The 12567-nt window shown below is 54.9% G+C and overlaps 1 protein-coding gene across 1 annotated transcript in view; it reads right to left on the bottom strand.

The window, feature by feature from the left end:
* SLC45A4 (solute carrier family 45 member 4) overlaps positions 1–7722 on the bottom strand; it is a 72074-nt gene extending 64352 nt beyond the window's left edge. The window contains exon 1 of the mRNA XM_082675055.1: positions 7694–7722. The gene's annotated coding sequence lies outside the window, so the exon portion shown is untranslated. The remainder of the gene's footprint in view (positions 1–7693) is intronic.
* Between the last annotated feature and the right edge of the window lie 4845 nt (positions 7723–12567).

The raw sequence follows: 12567 nt of genomic DNA, 5'->3' as shown, positions 1-12567 counted from the left end.
AAAAAAAAAAACTGTTAAAACTCTCCCCAAACCATATGGTAGCCAGGCAGGCGGCATGGCCTGCACTCCCTGGGCTTCCAGGCTCTCCCAGCCCCTCGAGACTGAATCAAAGGCCTATCTGAACTTCACAACCACAAACTGCCCCCTTCCACAGGGCTCTTATCGGCGCACAGCCTCTCCGCAGTTGCTCAAACGGTCAGGAATTAACCAAGGACTGATAGCTAGCCGGTGACACTGCCTGTCGTCTACCTGCACCCCCAGGATGCCGCACGAGCCCTCCGTCTCTTCTCACCGTCTGCGGTGTTAGCGTGACTGCCACCACCTTGTTCACTTGCTGAAAACATGGTCCCCACTTTCTTTCGCGTCTGGTGAGTGTTAAACATTTCATTCTGTGGAAATGCACTGATATTTTCCACACGGAGTCACAGCACTGAAGAGAAAACCATGATCCCCAAACTTCAGAAACACGTATATGCGTCTGGGTGGAGGCGACCCCCAGGGCTCACGGTGCCACGGAGGAGACCCAAGACCTCGGGCCCAGCACCCCCATGGGTGAGCTCCAAGGCTCAGCTGCTTACTGTGTGGCTTCAGGCGAGTCGCTTAACCTCTCTGTGCCTCCTTTTCCTCTCTAAAATGCAGCACAGACCCGGCCGGGTTGTTAGAGGCTGAGCCGAGTGCTCTGCACAGGACCCAGCCCTCCACGTGTTACTTCCCTGGGCCCGCTAAGTGCCAGGAACAAGTACGCATTATGCTCCCCTGCTTCTAACAGAGGCTGAAGCTCCGAGCTGTGGGCGGCTTCTGGGCCAAGGTCACCACGTCAGCGATGGCACAGCCCCGGGCTCTACGACATTTCTGCTGCAGAGTAAGGCACAGGGCCCCTCCGGATCCTCTTCAGAATTAAGAACACTTTCAACATCTGAATAATTCAAGGATGAGCTAGCTAGGCATGTTTTAGACAGCCCTGAGCTTTGTCTCAGCTGCCCGTCCCACTGGGCTCGCTGAGAACCTAGCCCACCGTCTGGCAAATCCAAGAAAAGGGCAGCCTCAACCCCACAATCCTCCCCAGCACCAAATCCCAGCTGCCTTCGGTGGGCACCAGAATGACGGAGAAGCAGCGCTGGAGGCCCCCGGAAGGCCCGGCTCCAAATCCCAGCTGCCCTCGGTGGGTGCCCAGAGTGACAGAGAAGCAGCGCTGGAGGCCCCCGGAAGGCCCAGCTCCAACCAGCAGAGGGCCTGATGGGGAGGCTTTTTGTCCACCGAGCTTTTAATGCGACAGTTTTACGTAAGTGTTGTTAAAAAGCCACTAACGGTGACTCTAGTATCCCAGTTCCCCCAGCACGACATGCATACTGAACCCCGCTGTGCAGGGTCACCTGGGCACCCTGATCTCCCGTGGGCAGCCCAGGCCTGTCTCTAAGCCCTTGTTGTAAGGGCCTTAACCCTTGATTTTAGCATCAGGGCCCAAAATGCCAAGTGTAAACTGGGGTTTGTGCGCAGAGCTCAACGGAGGCTCCTCACCCAACCCCCCTCCACAGGGCGGGTGAGGCTGCACCGCCTGGCCCATCTCCTCACTACCTGGATACACCCCAGGATCCCTGGAACATGACCCCACCTTCACTTATCTCTAGAAACAAAGGTTCTGCCTCACAATCTGAGGAACCATGCTGTCCACATTCAACGTGAAGCATCCCTCAGTGGATGGCTAACAGCTGCATCTGAGGGCAAACGACGGTAGGACTGGAAGCTGACCCCCGTGAGCAACGTCCACAGAGCCGGGCGAGCAGCCTTGCCCTCCTCCCCACCACGTGAATTAGCAGAGACCCCTGGCTACTCAGGGTCTCTCACGGGTCACAGGCTATCCCCCAACACCGCGTTCTACAGCCCTGGAGCCAAAGAACTTCCTGTTCCAGGGCGTGAAGGCAGAGCAATCTGTCGTTGTTTAATTACTAAACTTACTTTCCTATCCAATTTCAATTGGCTCTTAGGCTAAACACAGTAAGTGTCCATGCTTTGAGAGCATCTCCAGCTTAGCTAAGAGAACACCAGCCCAGGACTTCCAAACAGCTCGGAGGAAGGTTTGGGAACTAACACCAACCTCACCCGCTTCTCAGGGAGAGAGGCCCCATTTCCACAAACCCCGACCCGTCAGGCTCCTCTGTACCCCCAGGGGCCCTCCCCCAGCCCAGGGGCCCTCACCCTGGAGACCAGCAAAGACCGCGCTCTCCTCCCTGCAGACACACTCACTGCAGCCGGAGAAGGGAGCCGGGCAGAGCAAGCTGACAGGATCCCCGCAGGGCGAACGAAAACCTCTTTAACTCAAAGCACTATTCCATAGGCTTCAATTTTAACCCAACCAAATAAAAACGCGTTGCCACTAACCAAAATGCGCACACTTACAAGCTGTATTGCCTTTTGCCCTTTAACACAGTCCATCTAGGAAACATGCAATCAAATATGCAAGTACATGTGTATCAGCATGGACGCCACCACTTAGTGAAGTAGTGGCAGATACTCTACCCCTCCATCCACCGAGCACAGTAAGGTGACAGAGCAGCACCGCACCTTAAGGCATGGGTGCAAACGCAAAGGCGTTCTCAGGGTTCTCAGGTGTGGGTGACTTGGAGAGTCTGGGTTCACAGATCCTCAGCGCTGAACTGCCTGTGACATGGCCGGTGGTGAAGTCCCAGCCTCAGTGCCCTCCCCCTCCACCAAGGTCACCTTCACACTCTCCCTTCCTCAGTCCCTGTGGTGGGGTGTAACAGGCATCAAGGACAGGTGGGTAATTCCTTTAATTGAGGCACCTTAAAGGGACCCTCCCCCCACAACCCAGCTAGCTCTTTAAGACACGCTTGCCAATGTTTTTATTTTGTACATCCAGTAATTATCGAGATCAACAATACATTTCTGCTTCTGTGACCACTTTTGCACTGACGATATTTACAGTGACAAAAAATTCTTCTGGATTAACACAGCCTCACAATCACAGAAATGTTTTAAATTGCGGTTTATGTGTACTCTGGGGACAGAGAAGTGTGAACAATGACCGATAAAAGGCTTTCAAGTATCAAAGTGCGTGGCCTTAGAGTAAAATCCGGGAGGGAAAGTGGAGCAAACATAGGAGCTCAGGAAGAAACGAAGATGCACATGTTAAAACTGTTCAGAACACTTTGCTCCTTTTTTCAAAGGGCGATGGTAGGCTTTCAAGTCATTAGAGCGTTTCATTATTTTAAACGACAAGGAAAAAGTTTAGATGTCAACTTAAAAAGGTGCCCATAGTTTTTCAAAGTTATTTTACAGAACGGGTCAAAAATGTCTGAAGATCTCTGCTTTAAGGCAATATACCTCTGAAACAGCCCCAACTTAACAGGTGATCGCAATGGTGAAAGCGCAGCCTTCCACGCCCTCAGCTGGTGCCCCTCCTCCGTCCATGCCCTCTGGATAAACAAGTTCATCCCAAACCCCTCCCCTCAAGATAATTGATGGGAAAATATTCCTTTCTCTTTCCAAACCCAAACTCATCCTCTTTTGGATAAATACGTTTCCTTAAAATGGTGACGAAAACGTTGGCAACGAGGAGCTTATTTACTGTTGTCTGGCCTTGCAATATCCAAGTGGTCGCTTAAAACTGTGCAGCGAGATCTGCATGTAAAAGTACAGCAACCACTACATCTGGACCAGAAATGCACTCTCTTTATCTGTATTAAGGGTTTGCTATGAATTTTGCACTCAAGATTTTCCTTTCTTTGAAATGGGAAGAATTTGATTGCCAACCAGTTCACCTGGCTCCAGGATTTAAAGACAAAACCCCAGGAGAGACCCTCCAGCTAACTCCAAAAACTCAAAACCAGCTGCGCCACATAATCCCAGGTTGGAAAGTACTTTTTCAAGGCGGCACAATAAAGCACCTCTCGGGCACTGCTTCAGGAATGCAGGTTTCCTCACTGCCAGCGAAATCCTTCAACAGGCTTGGGAGGATGCAAACACCAACGACCCAGGTGGAACAAAGCTTCCCTCACCTGGGCTTGGGGCCAAGCAGAGTGGGGGGGAGTGAGGGCAAGGCAGCCTTGCTCAGTAACTTGAAAAGACTCTGCAAATCCTCCAGCTGCGGGAGGATCCCACCTTAGGACAGCCAGCACCCCAACCCTGCACTTGGGGGGCAAAATGCCCAGCACAGCGTGCGCCCTCATTGGGGGCTCCCTGCGGGCCCTGCTATGGACCCTGGTGACCTCTGTCTTGCGTGAGCTTCCAAACTAGCCAAAGAGAACTCAGAAACCTCTCCAACCTTGGGAACCTGTTTCCTTTCCCATCATCTCTCTCAAAAAGCTAGCAGTGTACTTAACCCAAGATGAGCGCACTCAACAAACGACCCAGACAGACCCACTGCCCATGCATCCGGGCAGCACATCCGCATCGGCTATGGTGGGAACGACAAGTGTCCAGGCCCTGCTGCAGGACCCGGGTGTAAAAGGAACACTTAGTGCCACGGAAACAGCGGGGATCATGCTGTTGCCCCGCAAGCCTGTGGGTCTTAATCTTCTTAAAATGCCTCCTCTAAAAGTCACTTGCCAAAGGAGCAGCGACACAAAGCAATGTCACCACTGCCCAAGTGGCAGCGGGATGGAAATGACTGCCGTGAGTACTGCTGTGAACAGAGGCAGGGAAGCCTCCTTTGCACCCACATTGAAAAGGTCCACAATCTCCCCGTTCGCGGAAGTGCCTTATTTCACAAAGGCTTAGTTAGCATTTGATACCCTTAAAAAAAAAAAAGCCACTCGAAGCACATTTTGAAAGTTCCATGTTTAAAAAGATCCTTGTTCATTGATTTTGGTGGGATAATTAAGCTGATGTAAACAAGGGGACCTTGTCCAGGCACGGGTGGGGGAGGGGTGGCGGGCCTGGCCTCGGCCTGGGAGCCCCTGCTCGGGGGGTCCCCTCCTGCCCCCTCCTTTCTATGTGGCCTCTCTTCATCTGGGAGGCTTTTTCCCTCCGGTCAGATTTCCACTCGGCAGAGCTAAAGTGCTCTCATGTCTCCTGGCTTGGAGTCGAGGCAGCCCTCCTAATGGGGTTTTGCTGAGTACACCTTCATCAACGGAATTCTGCTGTGATTAAAAAAAAAAAAAATCTAGGAAACCAGAGGAAGCGAGTGCGGAGCAGCATACTCGCCCGTCCTCAGTAGGGAACACGGCTTCCAGCGCATTCCGGCTCCGCAAATTACAGACACGGGTCTGCCAGGGGTGTTCCCGAGGAGGGCACTGCAATTTGGGGTTGTCTGCCACCTACGGCGCTCACCAGTCACCCTCACTCCGTGCCAGGCTGTTAGGTCACGAACCACCCCTGCCGGCTACACAGGTCCGGGCTTCCGGGCCCCACAGGACGAGTGAGAGAGGGCAGAGGGTGCAGACGACTGACGGGGACCAACCGGCGCCACAGGCAGCAAATGAGAGCAAAGCCCAGACCCCGGGGAAGCCCGTCCACTCTCCTCCCCACCCGCCCCTCTGACAATACGGACAAAACCAATCCAACACCAAGTAGCCTAAATGCTGGCTAAAATACCTTCCTGGGCCCCCTTCCTCCACTGGGGCTGGGGAGCTGCCACAGCCGCAGCCCCTCCTCCCCTGCAGACCTGCAGGGCGGGATCTCCCAGCTCCGAGAGGGCAGGGTCCCGTTCCCAGGCTCCTCCCGCCCCGTCCCACTCTCCAACAAGCAAAGTTGAAGGCAGAGAGGGCCCCAGGACGTTAAAAACTGCAAGCCGCCTTGGAGATCACCCAGTCCAATCTCTGCTCTGCTTTCACGATGCGACAAGGGCCAAGGCTGCAGCACGCATCTCTGCAAGGGAAGCTGGCAACTCTCACAGGCCCAGAGCCCCCTGGGCAGCCTCCCCGGGGGGACACCCAGTCCACACAACACCCGACACTAAATACCTCATATGCATTTCAAATGTATCTCAAACGATCCCCTTCTCCCCTTTACAGCTGCTGCCCATGAAAAACAATTAGCCTGAATGGGACTGAAAGTCCTGATTTTTAAGACAACCTACTCCCCACCCTCTCTCCAGAAGCCCTGGCGTTTTATGTCTGCCTGGGTCTTCCCACCTGGGGCCTACATGGCTCCAGGCCACAGTCACTGCACCTCCCCACCTTCAAGTGGATTCTGCAAGATCTCTCAAGCACTGAATAAACTCTTACTCCTTCTTTTAATACATAATTCAGATCTAGCAGCAAAGTGAGAAGATTATTGCTTTTTTTTTAAAGGAGGCTGGGGTCACTGTTTCTCATGCCCAGCCATTTAGTACACTTCATCGGTAAACCAATGCTCCAGTTTTTTTATATTCTTCCTTTTTCTCCTATTACAAGCACAAAATGGAAGAGGTGAAAGATTCCCCCTGTGGGTAACCCTACCTGTCCGTTACTGACGGGAGAAGCAGAGACGCTGAGGTGCAGGGAAGGGCAGGGCTCACTCATGTAATGCCGCAAAGATCGGCCTGGGTTTTCCCAGGAGAAACAGGCTTCGATCCGGACAATCATGTGAACCCACCAACAGCTGCTTCGATCACTCATCCCCTACACCCTCCTGCCGCCCCAGGCCTTAGGCTATGAGATGCCCCCCAAACCAGAAGCGACAAGGCCCCTTTTTGCGGGAGTCAACTGGGGTATCCAATGGGGCTGATTGGCTCAGTCTGACCCATCAGTGCCCCCACTGGAAAGGAAAAAAATCTCACACTCCCTAGGAGATCAAGTGTGTGTCCCCCCACACACACACAAACACACACCTAGAATCACTATGAATGGTTAATCAGGAGGCTGCGCTTTTTTTTTTCAAACCACCGCCCCTCCCATTTTGACATACCTCCTCTGAAAAAGCCCTTTGCTGGAATGTGTTCCCCCGGAGCCCAGTCAAGAGCAACACACCTTGGGGAGGAATGGGTTAAGTTCAAGAGCTCTAGGAGGGCGAGGCTGGAGGGAAAGGGAAAGCGGTGCAGAGATGCAGATGAATGTGCCGGGACTTCTGCAGGGCAGGGGCTCTGGACCTGGATGCACCGAGGCACTGGCCCCTCTCCTCCAGGCACAGCTTGGCTGCGGGAAATAGAGGTGTCTTCAAAGGGACAGACCAGAGGACAGTGCAGATAAGACAAAAACACAGGCACAGCCCCGGGGGTCAGCTCGGAGTTCCAAGTGTGGAAGCCCGGCTAGGCGTGCTGAGGGCGTGCGTGTGCTGGGGGCAGGAGGGGTTCAGGCAAAGGGGACAGAGGCTTAACTCTCAGAAGTTGGCGACATCAAACCGAGGGCGCAGGGAAGGGTCGGGACCTAGGGGGCGAGGCGCCAGGCTTCCTCCGGGTAGAGTAACCCGAGAAGACAGGGGTGGGGGACGCTGAGGGATGCGACCAGGACAGGGTCCATGGGAAGGTGCACACCGCGGCGAGGGGCCCGGGATGTTCCAGGAGGCTGGGGGGACGAAGACGAGGACGGGCAGGTGCAGTCGGGGAGAAGGGAGAGGGCCAAGGACAGGGGCGGGTGTCCGGGCGGGAGAAGGCTCCCGGCCATGGCGTGGGAGAACCCTCCCCGGGGAAGAGATGCCGAGGAGGGCCGGGAGCGGGACCCGGAGCTCGAGGCCGCGCGGGGGTGGGGTGGACATGGGAAGCAGCAGGTGCCGGGTGCCCAGGTGCGGGGTTGGGGGCGGCTGCCCGGCCGCTCACCTGTCTCCTCCGGCCGGGGCCGCGGGGCGGCGGCGCGGCTGGGCGGCCGGGCCGGGCCGGGCAGTGGCGGCGGGGGCGCGGCGCTCCGGGGGCGGCGGCGGCGGGACCCGGCGGCGGCTGCTCCTCGGCCGGCCGGCCGGGCAGGCGGTCAGTCAGCGATAGACCCGGGGTCAGAAGGAGCGCTTGCGAGGCTGTGGCCGGCGCGCGGGGACAACGCCGCTTTATCAGGTCGGAAACAGCCGCCGCGCGCCGCTTCCGCTGACGCAGCGCCGGCCTGCGCTCATGACTATGCAGCAGCCGCCGCGGGGGTCAGGGCGGGGCTCGCGTCGCGCGCGCCGATTGGTCTCCGTGCACCCCGCCCACTGCTAGGCCCCGCCCCGCCTGCCGAGGCCCCGCCCCTGGACCGGCCCCGCCCCTGGCCGCATCCAGCCTCCGGCCTCGGGGTAGGGGCTGCCGTGCCTAACCCCCCAGCCCCCGCTCCTCGAGGCTTGAGCACCAGACCCTAACCTGGAGCCCTGACCCCCGACCCCGGCTGCGTGCCTCTCGGTAGCCGCGGGAGGGAGAACCTGCAACCCCCGTCTCTCCCGTTCACCCCGCTCCTCCCTCTCCCCAAACGCCCTCCTCGCAGAGGGGCCTGGAGAGCCCCTTGGCCCGCCACCAGCCTAGACCTCTGCAAACTCCCTCCTCCCAGCCCAACCCCCGCCCCCAGCCCTTGACGGGAAGGGTGGGCTCCGCCGCCAGGTGCGACGGCAAACACCCTCCTCTTACCCTCCACTCGGTTGTCCCTACCTCGCCCTGATACATCTCCCCCTCCCCGCACCATCCCCCTCTCCCACGCTCAGTGCGCCCCCCTCCCCACCCCCTGCCCCTTCCAGTCGATGAGCGCCCCGGAGAGCTGGGGAGGACCCCGGACCTGGGGCCTTCCACTCCGCAGCCTGACTCATGGCACGGCACCGATCCAGTATCAGCCAGCAAGCAGAGTGGCTGTAATCCCTGGGATGGGGCTAATGGGAACTCCTGGGGACAAGGTCGGGGAAGGCAGCTTGATAAATAGTGAAACAGATGATATAATGGGCTGAGGTCAGACAGCCCTGCGCCCATGCCAGGGTTTAAGTGGCTTTGGAGAAATTACTTCACCTCTCAGAGCCTGGGTGTCCTCATCTGTAATATAGAGATCATAAAATCCATCTCATGGGGTTGCTGAAGGGATTGAGACATAAAGAGTGCACTGCACAGCCTCCGGAGCAGTAAAAATGGGGAAATCTGATAATATGAAGTGTTGACAGGGAAGTGGAGCAACTGGAACTCTCATACCCCACTTAGTGGGGCTGCAAAGTGATACAGCCATCTTGGAAATCTGTTTAGAAGTACTGGATTCTATGTAAACCCTATGACCTCCTAGATGCTTATCTTATATGAGCCTTTTTCTGTTCATAGCAGCACTGTTTGTAATAGCCAGAAAGTGGAAGTTACCCAAATGCCTATCAACCATAGAATGAATACATAAATTGTGATATATTCACATAATGCAATGACAATGAATAATCTGTTACTACATACAACAATGTGGATGACTCTCACACATGATTTTGAGGGGGGAAAAAAGCCAGACCCTAAAGCATGCAGAATTTCATGTAGATAAATTGGTAGAAATGTATAAATGGTGGTAGAAATTAGGATAGTGATTAATCTTGGAGGAGGGAGTGCCAGAGCCAGGACACAGAGGGAGTATCTGGGGTGCTGGTGAGGTTCTCTTTCTTGATCTGGGTGCTGGTTACATGGATGTGTTCTGTTTATGAAATGTTCTCCAGTTGCGCATTCATCACGTGCGTGCTTTTCCGTGTGTATGTGATACTTCAATGAGGGGTTACTAAGAACATCAGGAGTGTATATATAAAGAGCCCAAAGTGGCCCCTGACATGTTGTGAGTGCTCATAACTATCTATTGACCTGCGCTGTTGGGTTTTGGCTCTTACGGCCAGAGGATGGAGGCAGAAGCAACTCCACCTGTCCTGTGTGCCAGCTGTATGGTCGTGGGCACCTTACTTCACCTTCCAGAGTCCTCATCTGTTCATGAGACTTCTGATAATACCTAGCTCACAAGTCATCATGAGGATTAAATAACGCTTTTTAAGAAGACTTGATATAGTAAGGAGCACAGCATAAGGACTTAATAACTTTGTTTAATTATTCACTAAACGCTGGTATTTATTGAATCTTCTTTATTTTCATTCATTCAGCAAATAATTACTGAGTGCCTGCTATGTGCTGTGTACATGCCAGGTTCTAGGACAAGAGCTGGCAGCAAGATCTGCTTGCTATCCTTAAGGATCCCATAGTGGAATGGGAAACACAGATGCCCATCCACCATAGAACAGATACATAAATTGTGAGATAGTCACACAATGGAATGATAGCAATGACAATGCAGCTTACTAGCCTCTGTAGCTGTGGAGCCTTGCATAGGATCTGACCCTCAGTAGGCTCTCCGTAAGTGCTTCTGAAAGTGTAAAGAAATGCATGAGATACAGAAACATCAGATGAATTGCCTTCTGTAATCCAGAGCTCCACACAGAGATTGGACAGAGAGCAAAGTTAAAGAAAAGCACAGCTCCAATGTGCACGTGCCCAACGCTGCACGTGTGCATGTACGTGCGTATATGCATGTACATGTGCACGCACTTGCACGAGGACCGGGAACAGGGCCACTCTGCCAACACTCCATGCCAGCCTAACCAGCCGGGTCCTCATCCAGGTGCTACCACCAAGTAAGGTGTTGTGGACTGCATGCTTGTATCCCCCCAGAATTCATCTTGAAGCCCTACCCACAGTGGGATGATATTTGGAGGTGGGCCCTTGGGAGGTAATAAGGTCGTGGGGATGGAGCCCTCCTGATGGGACTAGTGCCCTTGTAAGAAGAGACAGGGGAGAGCTTTCTTCCACTCTCTCTGCGTGCATGCACCAAGGAAGGCTGGGTGAGGTTGTAACCTGGAGGAGGACACCCTCCCCAGAACCCCATGCTGGCACCCTGATCTCAGATTTCCCAGCATTCGGAACTGGGAGAAATAGGTGTTTGCTGTTTAAGCCGGCCACTCTATGGTATTCTTGTTGTAGCAGCCTGAGCTGACCAAGATGGAGCAGAAAATGTGCCTGTGGCCTGTGGCCCCACCATCCAGCTGCCCAGCGTGGCCTGGGAATGGGGCCGACGGGGCCCCTACCCGGCTTCTCCTCACTCCCCCTGAATGGCTGACCCCCCAGTCATGTAAGGAGAGAGCTGGACACATGGGAGACCCTCTTGCCCTGGACTCTGGCCTGGCTCCAGAGCAGGGTGTGTGTGGGCACCTACCTGTCACAGGTGTGCAACCCGGGCAGTTGCACAGGCCTTGTGCTCAGAAGAGCTTCACACATGCTTTGCTTTACTGCTCGGCTGGCACTCTGTACATTCTGAATAATCTTAAACAAATGATGGAGCGAATCCTGTGTCCTCATTTGTAAGCACATTGACCTGCAGGGACACTTGTGGGGAGCCTGGGGCATGACAACATCTCCATTACTGCTTGTGTGAGCTTGCCTTCTCCCCACCTCACCTGGGGACTCTTGGAGCAGGCCTATGTCCCTCTCATCCATGGACCCCCCCCCCCAAGGCCTAAGAACTATCAATATAAAACTGTAACCTTGACTATTTCTGGAAGTTTGCCAGGAATCACCTCCTCCAGGAAGCCCTCCAGGATGCTCTGCCGTGGAGGAGTGAGTGGCTCCCTCCCATGAGCTCTGAGGCACTCTGCCCCTTCACCAATCATTCCCAACTGTAACTGGGCATTGTCTGCCTCTCTAGTGGTCTGTGAGTCCTGTCCAAGGGACGGGTACCAGGCCAGGTTCACTGATACATCTCAGAGCCTGCCCACAGTACGGCTGCAGACATGTTTGGATGGAGAGGGTGACAGATGAGAGAGAGAAGAGGATTTTTTTTTTTTTAATTTCTTTATTTTGGCTCCTCCGGGTCTTTGTTGTGGCACAGGAGATCCTCGTTGCGGCATGTGGCATCTTTTGTTGCGGCATGTGGACTTCTTCTTAGTTGCGGCATGTGGATTCTTAGTTGCGGCATGCATGTGGGATCTAGTTCCCCGACCAGGGATCAAACCCAGGCCCCCTGCATTGACAGCATGGAGTCTTACCCAGTGGTCCACCAGGGAATTTCCCCTAGGAATTTCTTAATTAGGGCCCATGCAGAGACTCTGGGGGGGGGGTCCATGGACCCCTGAAACAGCATGAGCCAACCTTGACTGGGCACTTGCTGAGGAATGGACTCAGCACTCTGTTTCCCACAGTCACATGCCTACATGGGTCAGGAGCTCTCATCTTCATCTTGCGACCCCACCCGGTTCAGGTTCGGGACACCTGCAGCAGAGGGCATGGGGCCCCTGTGACACTTAGCACCCCTGATTCTGGTGCCAGGAGGCAGGGGGAGGATGGGAGCATGGGCCTGGGAGAGGTAGGAGGGAGGGGCAAGATTCGGGGCAGGTCAGGGTTTGGGAAGTGAAGGGGTGATCCGCAGACAGGCTCAGGGGGGTCACGGGGCCTGGGTTTGAACTTTGACCTCATTGTACATGAGCCTGAGTCTGTGAAATGGAGGGGACCTTACCTGGAGAAGGTGAGTCAGGAGCACACCTGGGAGCCGCCTGCCTGGGCTGAAAGCCTGGCTCTGCCCTCAGCTCCCTGGACCTGGGTATTCTTATCTTCCAGGAGGCAAGAGTGGCAGCTCCTGCCTCAAGGCTGTTGTGAGAAGTGGATGAGTTAGCAGCCACCGGCGTGAGTGAGCAGCTCTTCCCAGGCTCTAGACGGGGAAGGGAGCTGGTGTGCCTGGAACTCGGTAG

Source organism: Grampus griseus (genome assembly GCF_964374135.1).
Source record: "Grampus griseus genome assembly, chromosome: 17".
Lineage (NCBI taxonomy): Eukaryota > Metazoa > Chordata > Mammalia > Artiodactyla > Delphinidae > Grampus > Grampus griseus.
The sequence above is the reverse complement of the archived record's forward strand: the minus strand, read 5'-3'. Positions and strand labels throughout refer to the sequence as shown.